Source organism: Cetorhinus maximus, chromosome 6 (genome assembly GCF_964194155.1).
Source record: "Cetorhinus maximus chromosome 6, sCetMax3.hap1.1, whole genome shotgun sequence".
Taxonomy (NCBI): domain Eukaryota; kingdom Metazoa; phylum Chordata; class Chondrichthyes; order Lamniformes; family Cetorhinidae; genus Cetorhinus; species Cetorhinus maximus.
The window spans coordinates 75,836,449-75,855,494 of NC_135884.1; positions in this window are offsets into that span (position 1 = coordinate 75,836,449).

Below are 19,046 nucleotides of genomic sequence, written 5' to 3' on the forward strand. Positions count from 1 at the left end.
CACCTATCCTTTGCCAGTAGCATGCCAGTGCCCCAAAAATTGCCTTCTACCCCTGCCACAGACATATTGCAACATTTCCAATCACAAAGACACCCAGGCACCAACCATATCTTTTGTGCGCCTTTCTACTGCTCTCAGAACCTTAGGGCTATTCTGAAACAAATCATTACTCTCCATACTACTGCTGCTGCATGTCTTCTACCTATAAGGGAAATCTTTCTTACAGTTTTGACTTTGTAAAATGTTAAGTCACAAAGTTGAATACATTGATAAATGTCTATCATAATGGGTTGCGACAATCCTCAAAAAAAAATACTCCCAAATCATGTGTTAAGGTTTGTCAAGGGGCAAACCCAATTTACAAGTCAGAATTTAACTGCAGTGCTTGCCAGGGCTGCAATTAGCACTGTGACAGTCTCATTTCTATTTTTGAACATCTGGTATAAAGTCTATCACTGGGATATGTTCTGTCCCTGAGATTCAGCATGCAGCTCCAATATAAGAACAGATGGTGCCAGGTCAAGAATATATGGCAGCTTGCAATGCAGTACTCCAGCTGCACTTTGCGGCCTCTTGGAGGGGGTAAGGAGAGCCTACGGTGCATCCCAAGCCCACCAAAAACAGTTAAATCACAAGAGTTCAAACTTTGGTAAGATCAACAGCGGAGCTCATGGGCGGGTGTGTCTTGTCAAACAGAACTTTCAGGGTCATAAAACTCACTGCATAGATAAGGAGCCTTGTAATTGTAATGAACGTGGACCTAAAACTACTGTTGATATATATAATAAAATCTATTTCAATTATTTAGCTACTAAACATTGATGACTATTTTACTGTGTAATATGTTACATAGCATGGAACTGTATAATCTGACTCACCATGAGCAATGCCATGGTAGATCTGGTAGTACATGGCCTGCAGTTTCCTTTAAAGTTGCATTCGCTCTGCAGATGCAAGTGCAGTAGAAACCTTATCTCCACATAAACAGTGATTCTGCTAATACAGTGGATGAGAGCAGTTTGAGGAAATTCTGGGCCAGTGTCTTTTGATGTTCAGAAATATTAAAGCTTTCTTTTGAATTTTTTTTAAAGGAGAACTTCACAGAATCCAAGAGGAGGAGCTGTTATGGAAAAAAAGATGTTCAAAGTTTAAAGAATATCAGGAGGTAGATTTTTGGTAATAAAATCTGAATGTCATATTTCAAAATTTGAGATCTCTTTCCGCATTGGTTGAGTGTGCTGCACCAATAGAAGACCGTAATGAAGCTATTCAGTGAAAGGAAGGGAATTTAGGATTAAGTCACCTAGCTAATTGTAAAGTACCAGGTATGGATTGTATTCATGCAGAATTTCTAAGAACTACACTTATGGCATCAAGTCAAACATAGGGAAGGAAACATCCTGCTGATTACCATATACTTGCTGATTATCCCCTGCCCTGCAGCAGATGAGTGAGCACTCCTCCATATTGAACACCACTTGGAGGAAGCACTGAAGGTGGCAATGGCGAGAATGTACTCTGACGGGAGACTTCAATGTCCATCACCAAGATTGGCTCAGTAACACCATTACTGACCGAGCTGGCCGAGTCCTAAAGGACATAGCTGCTAGACTGGTCTGCAGCAGGTGGTGAGGGAACCAACAAGAGGGAAAAACATACTTGATCTCATCCTCACCAATCTGCCTGCCATAGATGCATCTGTCCATGACAGTATCAGTAGGAGTGACCAACGCACAGTCTTTGTGGAGACAAAGTCTACTCAATGACTATCTGTTCCTTGACGTCTTCTGCTATTTTGATGAGGTTGAGGGCAATACAGGCATCTAGGCTTAGGAGGGAACATTCCTGATTGCGAATCACACGTAGCGTCTCCAGTACCTGCTTGTCCCTGTATTGAATCTGCACACTTTCCCAAAGTGTCCCAGCCTTTTACAGTGGAAGCATTCTGCCATGCTTGCAGGACACTGTTCATGCCTGTGAGGATTTTTGGCCCCGCAACGCTGGCATGGTTTACTGCCATCTTGAGTTGTAATTGCATACGGTCTTCTTTGCCCTAGAATGTCTTCCACATTTCATTGTTTAATGAGCTGTACTGTCATTGGGGTGTTCTGTACCTTGGTTTATCTTCCCCTCTCAATATGGATCTATTTTGCTGACAGACCTCAGATGTCTGACAGTCGCCTTCTCCAAAGTTAAATCTTCTTTGCATTGAAGCAGGTCAGAAAGGGTATTGTCAGTTACCTCAACTACTATGTGGCCTTGTATCAGCTCAGACTTAAGATCACCGTATTCACAGCCTTCAACCAACTGATGCAAATCATTGATAGTGTCCACAGGCTCTCCAGGCTTTTGGACCCCTCTATTAAACTTTGCTCTTTCCAAAATGTTGTTACTTTGTAGGTTAAAGTAACTGTCAAAGGATTTGTCTGATGACTCATTAATGCCTTGTCTGGCTATCATGTCCTCAGCAAATGCACCAATTGAATATAACAATGTATTAACTTGCTCAGCCTCTGATTTATTATTTAATCCTAATTCAATTCTGTATCTTAAAAGTCTCCTCCCCCAATTCTGTGTCTGGTTTGGCTCTTCCATCTGCCTAAATCATTCTGGCAAAGAAAATTTAGAATCCATCGCTGTTTTCAGTTCAGGAGAAGCTTGCCTTAAAATTTTTAAATGGTGGTGCAGTAAATGAATTTTTGCACGCTGATCAGGGTTTTTCGGATACCCACAGCAGATACTGAGCCATTTCAAACCTTCTCCGAAAATCATTCAAGCAGTTATTAAGACCAATTAGTTACTTTGCTGTCACTGGAGGACCAAATTTAGTAGCCAATTTTTTTTTTTCTTTTTCACCACTTGGTCACATTATGGTGTCGACTCTGAACCTGGGCTGCAGCGTGTTTCCTGTTAAGAAACTCAGATTCTTACCTTCTTTAGTTTGTAGGTCAGGAACTCCAGTTCCCGACAATCCTCAGGCCTCTTGCGCATGTGCCGGTCGGGAAGTGGCACGCATACGCAGTTCAGTTTTTTTACATTCTTCAGTCCCGGGACCAGCACTGCATGCTGGCACAGAAGAAAAGAAACAGAACGGTGTGAAAATGCAGGCCAGATGACCTGATAGGGAGCACCATCGTAGTGAGTGTGTCCTAGGGAGCAGGACATGGGAGGGGGACAGGCAGAAGGTCCCAAACCAGGGAGGAGGACGGGGAGAGGTCCCAAAAAGAAGCCCCAGGTAAGGAACAAGCAAGGGGACAGAAATAGGTCCTGTTAAGTAAATTTAGGTAGGTAATAGGCTCTGAATTCAAAAAAGAGCCGCTGAGAATAGACTTTGAATGAAGTGGGCACGAGAGAAGCCCTGAAGACCGAAGAAGGCAGCCAGTGGTTGGTGACTCCTTGCTGAAGGCTGTTGGGGCAAAGGTTTATTTTTCTAAACTTGTATAGTTAAATTTATTTTTCTTTGTTCTAAGCCCATGGAATCTTGCGGCTTTATTCACTTAGTAAGTGCCTTGATTCTCAAATTTTATCTACTTTAAACAAAATGTTATTGGTCCCTAACTGCATCTTCCCCAATTTCTGGGTTCTGGCCAAGGATCATAACAATCCCGGTGCTACGTGATTACTGCGTCTTGTTTAAAAGCTAGGTGCTTTGACTCTGGTTTTTGATAAGGATTTTCAACGGACCTCCACATGCTTCTTGAGCTGCACAGTTGACTTCTTCTCTGCCTCTCAGCTTCCCCGTCTGTTATGGAGCTTCTCTGGTAATTTCCAACTGTTTCATCAAAGTCTTCCGTTTTAGCACGTTTTTGTCAGGTCAGACTGCAGATTTTTCCATGTTTATTTTCAGAGATTCAGGGATCCTTCACCTGCTGCCGCCATGTTGTATATTATTCTGGTTGTCTAAGGAAGAGGTTCAGTGGCATAGAGTCTGAACAGTAACTATTATACAAGACAGTAGGCTTCTTCAGTCCAAGCCATGAGCTATCTCCATTTAGACTACCACCAGACTACTACTAGTCATGTGACTCCCTGGCCAGAATTTTACTGTTGGCGTGAGGGGGCGACCCTGCACGTAAAATGACGCGCGATGATGTCGGGTGAGCATCCCGATGTCACTGCGCACCATCGCTATATTTTGTTGGGCGGGCGCGCTTTGATGTTTGATGCACGCCCGCCATTAATTAATGGGCCACTTGAGGTGCCAATCGATGGCAATTTTTCAGCATCCATGCAATCTTCGGGTCGGTGCACGGGCGCAATGGGAAGGCGGGTAGGACACATTTGTATAAACCTTATCCACGGACGGGATAAGAGGGCTCATGGGTCGCGAGTGTGCTCTGTCAAATATTGATTTTTCAAAGTTACTGATACTTGCCTGTGTGATCTGCAATACTTCAAAACGCATACCAGCTGCTTGGTCTGGACTCACAACCTTCTGGTCAGCACTCTGCAATGAGGAATCTTTTTTGGGCCTACAAGTTTCAGGAAGCCTTCCCTTAGCCTGGGAATGGGAGCTGAACTGTCCACTGGAGGCACCTCCTCTGAGGAGGAAGGGAGGGCTAGAAGGTGGAGGGGCCAGGGGTGCACATTCAGCCTTCAGAGGAGCCACCTTTGGGAGGACAGGCACAAGGGGTACAGGGCCAAGAGGTAATCTAAGGCGGAAGGGGCCGCAGAAAACGCCACTATCCTGTTGCCAGGGTATGAAGGCGGCGAAGCAGCTACCTCAACATGCCTGATATGCAGTGCCGAAGGAGGCTCCGTCTCTCAAGGGAGACAGTCAACAATATCTGCAAATGAGTGGGCCTGAGATCTCCGCGAACTGTGTAGATGAACACTCCATGCCAGTGGCTCTAAAGGTCACAGCTGCCCTCAACACCTATGCCTCTGGCTCCTTCCAGGGCTCAGTGGGTGATCTTTGCAGTGTCTCCCAAACAGCTGTCCACACTTGTGTCAAGCAGGTTACGGACGCTCTGTTCAGGCGTGCATTGATCTTCATCCACTTCCGTTGGGATCAGGCAAGCCAGACACAGCGAGCCAGAGGCTTCGCGGTGATTGCTGGCTTCCCCCGTGTCCAGGGTGCAATAGACTGCACACATGTGGCTATTAAGGTGCCAGCAGGTGAGCCCGGTGTCTTCATCAACAGGAAGGGTTTCCACTCCATGAGCGTGCAGATAGTGTGTGATCACAGGGTGCTGATTCTACCAGTCTGTGCAAGGTACTCAGGCAGCTCCCACGACGTCTACATCCTCAGACACTCCCAGGTGCCGGGGCTCTTCAGTCCGGCTTGATGGATGGCTGCTGGGTGACAAGGGCTATCCCCTCAGAAGGTGGCTCATGACGCCTCTCCGCCATCCAAGAACAGAAGCTGAGCAGCGGTACAATAGGAGCCACACCTCCACAAGAGCTGTGGTGGAGAGAGCCATTGGTCTTCTCAAAATGCGCTTCTGATGCCTGGACCGCTTGGGGCACACTCCAGTACCCCCCAGATCGTGTATCACTGATAGTGGTTGCATGCTACACTCTCCACAATCTTGCGCTGGAAAGGGGGGGACGCAGTGGACGATAAAGACATCGGCACAGTGGCTGCGGCTGCACATAATGAGCCGAGCAGTAAGTCCAAGGATGAGCATGCGCAGGGAAATGTTGAGCGGGTAGACGCTGACCCGGGCATACTCCAGGGAGGCAGGGACACCCAGGAGGCTTTAATCCAACGAACCTTCAGCGAGCACACCACGTATGGACCTCCAGGACAAGCCTGGGTTGTAGGCTCCATACTTGATATCTACGTGCAAAATCTGCCTTTACTAACAAGGGCCTTGTTAATAAAGCTGAATGTCCCACAAAACACTCATAACCTTTTTGGAAACCATCCACCTGCAGAAGAAAGAGGCACCCTCAGCCGTGGTGACATGTCTGAATTTAATAAATGCAAGCAAAGAAACTTTAGGAAACAAAAGGACAAAGGTGTTCAAAATCACGCCAACTCATTAAGACCTCATTGCGGGGCAACACAAAAGCGCCAACAAGTGCCTAAGGTGCCTTATGTTTATGTTTTCGGGTGCTATGTCTTGGTGCTGACCCCCTCGCTGGGAGTGGCATCTGAGACAGCCTGCTGACTCTGCTGTCCAGTTGGCCTTGATGACCTTGGCGGTCGTCCTCTGGCCCATGGAGCCTGTACGGCCCCACCTGGGAGGGAGCTGCCAGTTCCACAGCTGGCATCTCCCCAGTCGTCGCAGCCTCACTGGATGTAATGGTCACTGGCAGAGGAGCTGCCGCCCTCATCTGGAGCGCCCTGAGAGGAGCCCCCGCGCCGACGTGAAGTAGCTTCGGACCTCCCTGCACATTGTGGATGGATGGGCACCGAGCTGGGAAACTTGGTGCCCAGACTATCTCCCACACTGGTACTGACCAGCTGAAGTCAATGCCGATGTGAGGGCTTGCTGGTCTGAGTGCATCCTCAGGAAGTCCTGATGGGTCTTCTGGAGGAGCCTCTCCATGAGAGTCGCCACTTTCTCCATGGAGGACGCATGGCGCTCGGACATGAGGCTCATCGCTTCGGTGATAGAGTAGACTCCTCCGCCACAGACACCCAAGCCAAGCATAGCCTCATGTATCTCCCCTGGATGCTGCCGCACACCCGGCCACATTTCCTGCGCTTGCTGCATTGCGGACGACTCCAAAGGCACATCATCAGGCACTGACTGAGCATGTGCCTGGTCCCCTGCAGTCCTCCTACTGCTGGCGCCATGGGCACTCTCTGTCTCTGCCAGCTCCTCCAGTGACTGTGAAGTGCCCTCACTGCAGTGCCCCGGGACACTAGCCGATGTTTGAATTCCCACTGAGGTGCTAGTATCTGCGCTGGTGCCTGCCTGGCAGAGATGGTGTGATGCTGGCCCTCAGATGCGATAGGGGGACTCTGCTGCTCCTCTTCCCGGCCCTGTTCAGCTGATGCTGAAAGGAAGAACAAGGACATTGGATTAGTGGAGACAATGTCAATGTGCATCCCTGTCCCCTGGATCATTATGCGCTCCACCTTCCCTAAGTAATGGTCAAGCCATGTTGCAGACGTCAATGACTGAACATTCAGCACTGCCATGGCTGCTGGAAGAACAATGGTGACCTCACTGTTGGGCACACACACCTGCCCGTGGCACCCCAGCCTGACCGACACCGGTGGACCTGGGTGCATGGCGCCTCTCCAGGTCTAGGGCCTCCTGCTCGAAGCAGCTGAGAATTGTTAACTAGGCCGGCCCGCCGCCAGTCCTCACCCACTCAGCTGCATTATGTGCATTCTTCTCCTGAAAGGAGGAAGAGCATTGATTAGTGCTAATTGTGCCTGGACTCTCTTCGCAGACTCACCCCAACCAGAGTGGGACATTGCAGGGCCACTGCTTCTCACTCGGCTGCTGCCGAACATTCACACAAAGATGCTAGGCCTGTTCCCCACCAACCCCGCCCCCCCAACCCCTTGGCCAAATGCTGCCTACATCACATTAGGCACCACACAGTCTAACCTTCCATAGCAAGGAGGCGCAAGCACGTGGAGCGCAGAGCTTAGCAGATCGATTGGTGCCATGCCACCTTGAAGCTTCCCTCCCAGCATGTCACCACCCTGACTTTGACATATCCTGGAGTTCCAGCACTGCCCCTAGGTGCAGCTCCTCCAGGTTGCCCCCAAAACAGTGAGTTGGGTCTCAGTGTACCACATGCTGCGGGTGCAGAACCCATCTCTTCACCGCCCTCTCAGGGTGACCTCGCCATGGGCAATATCTGCTGGCCCACCCAGCAAAGGACACATGTCATCAATGATTCAGTGCAGTCACTACACTCAGACTTTGCGGTGGGGGGAGGGGGATGGGCACCAGGGGGGAAAGCCTATCAGCTGGGTTAAGTGGCCAATGCCGACATAGTACTCACCCTTCCTGAGCGCAACAGGTCGTTGAAGCGCTTGTGACACCGGATCCTGGTGCGTCGCACCACATCGCGGGAGCTCACCTCCTCCCAGGCATGTTTGGCCATGTGGAGAGGCCTTCACCTCCCGTCCTGGGGTGCCAGGACCTCACGCCGTGCTGCCACCTCCTTGAGAAAGGCAGCACGGCAATCATCGGAAAAACGGGCACAGTGCCCCCCTGCCCTACCCACTTGCCTGACCTATTCACCAGCAGCGCTCTGGGGAGCCCTTCCACTGGCCATGATTCGCAGCCTTTCAAGGGCTGCAGCAACTTTTTAAAACAGGCCCCCGGGTTGCCATTGGACCCGGTGGTCATTGCAGTCCCGCCACCGCCCGCCCACTTCAGCTGTCCTCGGGAGCCGCAATTCACGCTGGGCGGGCCTTAATTGGCTCACCCACGTAAAATGGCAGCGCAGACCCAAACGTGGGCAGCGATTGGGCCCGCTCCCGCTCTGGCCCCCGCCAGCCAGAAAATTCTGCCCCCTTTATATCATCATGTGGGTGGTACTGTTTCCCCAGTCCCACGTTAACCCTTTTAGTCCTGAACACTAATACTACACAATCACGGTACTGGCTGAGATAATTCTTGGGGCCTACCACCATACTTTGCCCCATACTGATATCATGGCATAAGCCATAATTAGCAACCCTGGGACAATGAGGGCTCTACATGAAAAGAGAGAATGATTAATTGTTTGTTCTACCCGACAGACCGTGTCTTTGGAGTCAAAGTGAATCCAAGGTGATATGCCAAATGATGAAAGTGTACAATTAAGCAATCAATCCTCTGTGGCAGACTTGATAATCTGATACTACAGCCGGGAGGGTCCACAGGACTACAGGGCACTTTTAATAATTGACTACCAAGCTGGCTCACTACAGAACCTGGAGGAATAGTCCTTTCAATAGAGACTGAGATTCTTCACATTTGCTCCAGGTGACAAAGAAAATCGATGGGTAGTGTGGCCCAAATTACACCAGCTGCAGGGAGATTACCAGTGCTCTGAAGTGGTCCAATTTCAGCAGCACTCTTGTATACAATTAGAATCACAGAATGTGCAGTGCAGAAGGAGGCCATTTGGCCCATTGTGTCTGCAGTGATTCTTTGGAAGAACAATCCAGTTAATCCTGCTCTTGCCCCATACCCCTGCAATTATTTTCTCCAAGTATTTATCCAGTTCGCTTTTGGAAACTATGGTGAATTTGTTTCCACCATCCTATCAAACAGTGCATTGCAAATTCTAACCACGAGTTACATTAAAAAAGTTTTCCTCACATCACCTCTGGTTCTTTTGCCAATCACCTTAAATATGTGCCCTTCGGTTATCAACCCTTCAGCCATTGGAAAGTTATTTACTCTATCTGAATCCTTCATGATTTTAAATACCTATCAAATCTCCCTTCAGTCATCTCTGCTGTAAGGGGCACAACCCCAGTTTATCTAGTCTATTCATTAGTAAACTATTAAATTCTTTCTGTATCCTCACTAAATCCTTTTTTTCCTTACAAAAATATGGCACCCAGAATTGGATGCAATAGTCTAGCTGGCCCAAATTAGTGTATAATAAAAGTTATGCATAATCTCTTTGTTTTTATTCTCTATGCCCCTATTTATAAAGCTCAGGATCTCATATGCTTTATTAACTGCTTTGTTAATCTGTTCTCCCACCTTCAAAGATTTGTGCACAAACATCTCTAACTCGCCCCCTTTAAAATTAGCTTGTAGTATTTCTGCTCATACTTCCTACCAAAATGTAACATCTCACACTTAGGCAGTTCCTCAGTCTTGGCTCTGCCAACCTATACCTAAGCTTTCTAGACTTATGAATGTGGGCTTTATCTCTATAGGGATATATTCTGCATTGTGTGTCGGGCAAAGTTTAGAGCCTTCAAAATGGAATTCCCAATACTGCCTCTCACAATTCCCCTGCCACTCTCTCAGCTCTACCACCACCAGCCCCCTCCACCCACTCTAACACTGGGGTCACGTCAATTTAAAAGCACTAAAATGTGGTCACAGTGGGAAAAGTTTGTAAAGCACTGTTGCAGATTGTGGGCAGACTTTGGGGAGCCTTGTAAGCCACAGTATTTATATGGCTGGTCCTGTTCGGTTTCTGGTCAATGGTAACCCACCCCAGGATGTTGATTGTGCGGGGTTCAGCATGGGTAATGCCGTTGAACATTAAGGGGAGACGGTGGCCTCCATCATTAACCATTCAGCATCCTTCAGGAGGTCTAGGAGAAGAAGCAGAAAATGAGAAAGAGAGGGAGGCTCTGCCAGTAATGAAACTAGGGTAGTCTAGTGGGGAGCTGCCGCTCATTCTCGTGCCAGGCAGGATCTGGATGCCATCCACGTCTCCAGCTCGAGTAGCTCCTGGGGAACTGGAGGGGTCTAATTTGGCCCCCTTTGCCTCAACGTAGTATCGCTAAAGGCATCAGAACTTGATGCAGGGACATTGAGCAAGATGACTGCTGTGGGGTAATCACAGCTCAGGTACAGGGTCAGTCATGCAGGCTCCGCAGGGAGGTGTTGGGGGGAGAGGAGGTGCAATTAGTGAAGGAGGGAGATGGAGTGTTTGTCCCCAACTCTGCTCCCAAAATCTCAAACCTGGCTGTCCTCCCACATCGGACTGAACATGGCACTCACCTGGAGACGTGCGGTGGTGCTTGCACTGCAGTTAACGTGTGGTGACCACAGGAGACTCTCTCCCACCACTCCCACACTCCCCCTCTACTCTTCCCACTCTCCTCCACCCCTCTTCTTGCCCTTTCCTCCTCTCCGTCCTCCTGCCCCTTCCCTCCTCCTCACTTCTCCTCCCCCTGTCTCAGATATCACTGATACTTTGGTAGGGTTTGTATTCTGTTCCTTTTTAATGAGGTAACTGGAAGGTCAACATCTAAGTCAGATCAGGTGGCTGTTAGATTTAGACTCCAAAAATGAGCATTGGTCTCACGGTACTTTTACAACTTCACCCATTTGAAGTGGCCTAGAAGAATTTGCATTTCACTATAGATGATAAAAAGTGCCGTAATTTCCCAACCCCTTGTGTTGAGGTACTTTGTCGCTTTGCACTATGTTTACGTGGTTCCTTTTCACAAAAATTTTTCAGACTTCTTATCTTCGGTCACTCTCATCCCCACTTGCCAATTACCAGGCCAAGCCAGCATATTGTTCTGGTGATGTGGTTTTAGTGATATGGACAGATTGGAGAAACTGGAATTGTTTTCCTTGGAGCAGAGAAAGTTAAGGGGAGGCCTAAGAAGCATTTAAAATTGAGTGGTTTTAATAGAGCAATTAGGGAGAAACTTTCCTCTAGCAAGGGGGCTGGTAATGAAATAATTAGCAAAAGAACTTGAGAATTTAGAAGACATTCCTTCACCCAGAGGTTTGTTAAGATCTGGAACACACCATCTGAAATCAGATGCCATAGGGACTTTTAAAAGGCATATGCTTGAAGAGGACTAGCTTGCAGAGTTATAGGGAAAAAGCCAGGGTGTGGGACTAAATCAGCTTTTCAAATAGCTGGCACAGGTGTGACAGGCCATGTGACCTCCTGTGATGTGAGATTCAACGATTCTATGAATTAAGCAAAACATAGCCATCAATTTCTATAAAGAAATTCTTCCAGTGGTGCGCTTAGGTATCTGAGAAACGGAGAAGCATTGTGATTATGAGGAAAAGGAGTTTTCTACTCAATTGTAGGACAGGATAGAGGTACATCCTAGTCCCAAGACACTGTCTGAATTGGCCAACCTCTTTTTCCAGAATTTCCCACCTTCATACTCGGGGAGTGACGGGTTTATTTCTCAGCTGCAGGAGCATCAAAGGCCTGAGGGAAGATAGATGAAAAGGGACAGAGAGAAATGTGCGTCAAATATGATATCGACAAGATTGTTGCAGCTAAATTCCTCAAGCAACAAGGAAGCCTCTTCAAGATTGATAAAGCAGACATGGTACGTGGCCCATGCAGTGCACTCAGCCATAATTCACATGTATTTGAGATGATCAATATTGTAAAAAATTTCTAAAAGAATTTATAGGTGAAGCCGACAGTCTGAGATGTATGCAATCCTTCAATTCTGGCTTCTTAAGCATCTTTGATTTTAATTGTTCCACCATTGGTAGCCGTGCCTTCAGCTGCCAGGGCCCTAAGCTCTGGAAATCCTTCCCTAAACCTCTCTGCCTTTCTTTCCTCCTTTAAGTCGGTTTACAAAAGCTGCCTCTTTGACCAACATTTTGATCATTTGCCCTAATATTGCCTTAGGTGGCTCAGTGTCCAGTTTTCTTTGATAATGCTCCTGTGAAGAAGTGTCTTGCATTGTTTTACTATATTAAAGGTGTTATACAAATACATGTTGATGCAGAAAGACGAGAACAAGACAAAGTTGGATACAAAAGGAGAGAAGGATGACAAGAACTGAATGAACAATGTACTGAAAGATGACTTAGCAAGAGACAAGCCAATAGAAAAGAGATTGGCACACTTTTATTTTTATCCATTGCTATCATTTACAGTGCAGTATATATTAATTGGCTCAAACATTAATTCTTATATTTTTGTGTTTGGTGTCAGAAATTTTACTTGGGTTCAGTGTTACCCACCACTCCTGTAAGCAGTCCAGTGTGTAACTTCATCTGGCGGCTATCTAGGTAACTGATAACAACACCCAGGGTTCAAACAGGGAGAACAGTAATCATTGTATGTATGCTTTTTGAAATGTATCACTTAGCCTTGTACAATTCTTCTGTTTTCAATAGGTGACTGAATATCAGGTTGGGGCTTTAGCTATAAACAACCAGATACTTTATTTGACTTGTACCATAATTCAGTGCAAACCACTGGCCTTGATTTCTCACCTCTCCACTATTGATAATCGGTTGATCAATGGTAGGAAGGTTGTAAAGTGCTTGGTGATACACTGTGCCATTTAGTATGCTCACGCATACATTTCTTACCTTCCTTACCCCCCAAACCTGTACCAACAATACTGTACTTCCAGTCCATAGCGCCATTTATTAAGCTTGCTGGTATGTAGGTCGGTGAATTGAACCAAGATAATTATTCGTCCTTGGGACTCAGGTTGACCTCAGGTGTCCAATGTTTTTTATGGTCAGTGGAGAGAGCCCAATATTGTTTTGAAAGCTATAGGGTTTTCACGGGGGTTCAAATTGTAAGTTGAACCTTCTTACTTTAGAAAAATTGTCCATTTTACAAGCAACTTGGAGGCTTCTACGCTTTTACAAGTCTTCAAGGGAACAAACTCTCCCACCTCCAAAAGGTTCAGGGCTCTGCCTCCAAAATTCAAATAAGCTGAAAGTGGAAGATTGGCTGGGAACAGGACTCACATCTCTGATGCATGAAAACCCTGCTGTGACAGAGCTCCCCCCACCCTGCAATAATGCGAAAATGGAAAATCTGGGCCAGTATGTTACAGAATTACAAATTTTGTTATCCTTGATAATAAAGGAATAAAGATGCTTTAATCCTTGAAAACAATGTGACTATGTTAGCAAGTTTGTTTTAGCAGGTTGCTGAGTGCAATGTAAGATTTAGATTTTCCGGCTGCAAACTGCTGACATATTTGCTAATGTTGCTCAGACATATGTCCCCTTCCTTTTGTGATTAGATATTCAAGGAGGAATTTTATCCCAGGGGATGGGGTTAACTTCTGAAAGCTCACCCCGATCCACCATGCATTTTTCCGGTTTAACTGGGGCAGGTTGATGGTCGGGCAAATAAACTGTTCTCAAGAGGAGAGAGGAGGGTCAATAATTTAAACATGCTAACGAGGCAATTTTAACGGACATGTTTTAAGACTTCACATTGATTGGATGCAGCCTGGGTTTCCCTGGTCTCTGGAAACACAGTAGTTGAAGGAAGGCCAGAGTGAGCAAATCCAGCAGGTAGAGGCTTTTCTGCCAGTGTTAGTGGACCAAGAATTCTTTCCCTTTCGCAAGGTGACCTGCTGTCATTGACCACACACCATGTAAACCGAAGCTCCAGATGCTCCATGATTGCCATCCTCACATGCTCTCCCTTCCCTATACAACACTCTGTTGCAGGCCTTCACACCTGACAGTCAGTCAACCTCATAATCTGGATGATCGCCAGCCATGAAACAGAAGAGAAATTCAAATGAGGTTCTGCCATTAAATTTGATAGGATCTCCATATTACCTGCATTTCCAGATGGCTACTGAAATCCCTTCCTCCCTGTAAATATCAGGGTCTTTGGGTCAGATTTTCCTTTTTCCAACATGGGCCAAAAAAGCATTGGACAGGCTTTAAAAATGGCATGTGGGACCTGATTCTGGAATTCCTGATGTTGGAATTTTCATTAGCACAGGAAAGGGGATGGGGTGTCAACCCACAGCCAGCTATCCTGACATTGTTGGCTCCATTGCAGAAGTGGGCACTTCAGACCTTCCACAATTTTAGAAGGCGATGTGTTTCATACCAGCTCAGAGGTGTTGGGAACCATATAAAAGTTAAGTTTAAAAGGTATTGCCAATTTGGCATGTCATAATGAAACATTATAGCATAAGTTATAAATGTTTTAAATAGTGATTGATGATAGGGTTTTGTATAAAAATGTTACATGACCATTAAATTGCACAGCCTTATGAAAGTCTTCAGATGCACTACATTATATTATCTGCCTGATAAAGTGCTAGTTTGCATTGTACAATAGTGAAATTTGGATTTGATTGTTGAGATGTCCCCTTTGCTTCCATGTTTTCTTTGAAGTTAGGCTTGGCCATCTGTTTGGCTGTTTCAAAACTTTGTCAGATGGCTGAGCTTCTGACTGACTTCAAAGGCTTTAATGTATTCAGCTCAGGAAGCTTTGTTGACATGATTGTTATGAAGGCTTGGCTGAGTTCCAAACCACCCAATAATTCAGCTCAGCAGGGACTGTTGACATAGCTGTCAAGGAGAATGTAAGGTTGGTTATACTGACAGACTTATGAGCTACTAAGAGGATTGTTTTCTCAACAAATATTGAAGTGTTGTTTGTTTACTTTGACAGACTTAAGAACTTCTAAACGACTTCCCAATGTTATTATAAGGCTTGTGAGTTATGGATACTGGGCGAGTGGATATGGGGGATTGAAAGAAGGTCTATGGGGGGTGAAGGGAGGGGTGGGGGAGTGGCAAGTTGAGGGGAGGAGTAGGGGATGTGGGATGGGTATGGGGTTGAAGGGAGCAGAAGGGGGTCAGGGGTGAGGGTTAGAGGCTATCACACTCATCTCCAGAATTGGACCAATGTCTCAGCGAACAGAGGAAGGCCTTTTAATCTGGCCACCTAGACATCAAGCTGCCTCCATCTTCTGCAGGTAACAGCAGCCGCGAATCCCTGCCGGTCAGGAGGCGGGTTCATGACATCAGGAAATACCCCAATTCCCACCTCCAAAATGAAAATTTGGCCCTTAATTGTCTTTCTCACACTGCCCAGAGTTGTTGATGTTCACTGGATTTCTGGAAAATAAAATTAATTAGTGAGACATACTTGTTGCTAGAGGTAAATACATGTTAAAAATATTTCTGTGAATATTTACTCTGTGGGTCTGCAGTGAAATCACTTGATATATGAGAAATGGATTTTGATATAGACTGCTTCATTAACTATATGTCTGCCTCATTCAATGAATAAAAGTCCGGCAATGAAAATTGTGTTACAGTGACTCATAGCCAAATACATCTTTCCTGTAAATGCTGGGAGTGGCAATGTAAGCTTGAAAATTACTGTGAACCATAGAAATGCTGAGTACGTTTTTTACCAAATTCCTTGCTCTGCTATTTTAATACAGACTTTGGTTCTTATTATGAATATGGTAATGCCGCTTAAAATAGCAGTGGGAAATTTGATACTCTCAGCATTTGTATGGTAATGCTGCTTATTAATTTCTAGATACGAGCAGTTCACCCAAGTTGTGATTTGTTAGAGAGGCGGATTCAAATAAAGAAAGGCAGTATGTCTAGTCAAGTACAAAAAAATCACTTAAACAAACGGACAAGCTTACATGAGATCAAAAGTTGGAGCTGTGATTGGAGAATAAGGTTAGGTTGGGGTTGGAGCAATTCTGTCCATGGCAGGCTTCAAAGTTATGAGTAAAGTCTGATTAAAACTGTTGCAAATCAATAATAACATGAAAGCGAGAGAAACTATTCTGAAATGTGGGGATTTAAAGGCATCAAAGAATGAGCAGCAAAATTCACTTGTCATTCCAAAATAAACATCTGCCCATGTGTCCTTTGAATGAAGCTTGAGAGATATAAACCAGCACAGTCTAATTTTTTTTTCAAAATAGTTATTCTTGATTTTATTTTTTCAAAGGTTGTATCTATAGAATTCAAGAGGAAGAGGAGTTATGGGAAAATGAATCTTCAAAGTTGGATCTTCAAAGTCAGGTAGATTTTTTTCAGCTGAAATGAGTATCGTGTTTGAGAATTAAAGATTATTGTTTAGCAAGTAGTTTTGTGATGCTGTTTGTGTTTTCTTTGATCTGCAGGCAAGATCTTTCCAATTTAGGTATGAAGACAGTTGGCCAAAGTGGACTGGGAAAATAGCTTAAAAGGTAAGCTGGTGGATAGGCAGTGTCAGATACTTAAGGAGATTCAGTAAATCTCTGTTTAATATTGCCCCATTCTACATTGTGCTTTAATGCCGGTCAGTTAATGGGGACCTACATTTTTTTTAACGTCACATTTTTCATTTTAAAGTAGTTTTGCACCAGTCTGATTTAGGGCTGCATGACCTGATCAGCACCATTTTGTAGCAGCCTCTGTTGCTCCCTGAACCTTTCTGTTGCTGCCGACCCTCTGACTTGTGGCCTCTCCTCCTTCCTGACCCACCCTCTTGCTGCTGACCTTCCTCTCCCTGACTTTCCTGCTCGCTGCTTCCCTCTCTTGAATCATCACTGCGAGCAAGGGCTCTGGAGGTGAATGGTGAGAGGCAGGAGGAGCAGCTTTGACTCAAATAAAAGTTCAGGAGAGGGAAGTGGGAGAGCCGAGGAGCAGGAGGAACGGTGAGAAGCTGGCTCGGAGCAGCAGAGCGTGGAAGTCGGAGGATTGGCAGCAAGAGAGTGGGTTAAGAAGCAGTAGAAGCTGCAGGTCAGAGAGTCAGCAGCAAGAGGCCACAAGTCAGATGGTCGGCAGTGACAGGGTGGGTTAAGGAGCAGCAGAGACCACAAGCTGGAGGATTGGTAGCGAGGGATTGGGTTAAGGAGCAGCAGAGACCACAAGTCAGAAGGTTGGTAGTGAGGGAGTGGGTTAAGGAGCAGCAGAGAGCACAAGTCAGGGTTGGTAGCGAGGGTGTGGGTTAAGGAGCAGCAGCGACCACAAGTCAGAGGTTTGGTAGCGAGAGGGTGAGTTAGGGAGTGGGAGAGGCCGTGAACCAGAGGATCGGCAAGAGGAAGGGCCTGCAGCAACCAGGAGAGTCAGAGAGTGGGACGTATGGCAAGCAGGAGGTTCAGGAAGCAGGATCGGCAGCGAGCAAGAGGTAAGTAGAAAGTTACCATATTTCTTTCATATTTTTACATTTATTTTATTTCGAAAGTTATTTCATTTACCAATATGGAAATGTAGCAGTGTAAAGTATTTCAACTTACAGGGTATAATTTTTTTTTCTGTAGAGCTAGGTTTTACCTAACTACAGCTTTTACTTTGGTTTTAATGGGAAAATCTGAGTTGTTTCAGGAAAGCAATACTTAACTATATTTCATAATTCTCATCAAAGATATGTTCCATTGTGAAACAAAGACTTTATGAGAAGGATAAACCATCCACTGCCAATTAAGATAGTAAAGGATAGTATCAAATTGAGAGAAAAGACATACATTAGTGGTCTGACAGAAGATTAGGAAACTTTTAGAAACCAGCAAAGGATGACTAAAAAATAAAGAGGGAGAAAATAGATTATGAAAGTAAACTAGCAAGAAATATAAGAACAAATAGTAAGAGCTTCTACAAGTATATAAAATAAGAGCTAAAGTAAACATTAGCCCTTCAGAGGATGAGACGGGAGAATTAATAATGGGAAAAATGGAAATGACAAAATTTCAACAAATGTTTTGTATGTGACTTCATGGTAGAAGATGTGAAAAGCATCCCAATAATAGTAGAAAAGCAGGTGGCAAAGGGGAGAGAGGAAATTAAAATTATCATTAGAGAAAAAGTACTAGGCAATCTTTAATCTCATAATTAACAAGTCCCCTGGACCTGATGGCTTACATCCTTGGATCTTAAAAAAAGTGACTGCAGAGATGGTGGATGCACTGGTTGTAACCTTCCCAAAATCCCTAGATTCTGCAATGGTCTCAATGGATTGGAAAATCCCAAATGTAACACTCCTATTCAAGAAAACAGGAAACTATAGGGTCTAACATCTGTCATTGGGGAAAATGTTGGAATCCGTTATCGAGGAAGCAGTAGTAGGACATTTAGAAATCATAATACAATCAAGCAGAGTCGACAGGGTTTTATAAAAGGAAATCATGTCTGACAAACTTATTAGAGTTCTTTGAGGATGTAACAAGTAGGCTGGATAAAGAGGAACCAGTAGATGTAGTATATACAGATTTTCAAAAGGATTCTGCCACATAAAAGGTTACTGCATGAGTTAAGAATTCCTGGTGTTGGGGGAAATATACAGGTACAAAAATCAGAGTTGTCCAAAAAAAAAGGACATTTTTAGAATGTGCCATGCATCAATTTTAATTGAGTTAAATTTTAAAAAGTTACCTGAACAATTCGGCTAGTTGCTGCATTGGTGCTGGACTAGTTATCTGCTTCGCCGTTCTGAGCAACCCTTGGGTGACCCCACCCAACCCAGCTTAGCACAAATGGCCTGAATTGCCCAACCCGAAATCCAGCACGGCCTTGGACCCGATGTTGTCGGTTTTGAGACACTGTACCTATGTTAGCATAAATAGAGGACTGGCTAACTAACGGGGAACAGAGAAATCATTTTCAGTTTGGCAAATCACAACTAGTGGGGTGCCACAGGGATCAGCCCTGGGGCCTCAACTATTTACAATTTGGAATAATGACTTGGGAAATTAATGAAGGGACCAAGTGTATGGTAGCCAAATTTGC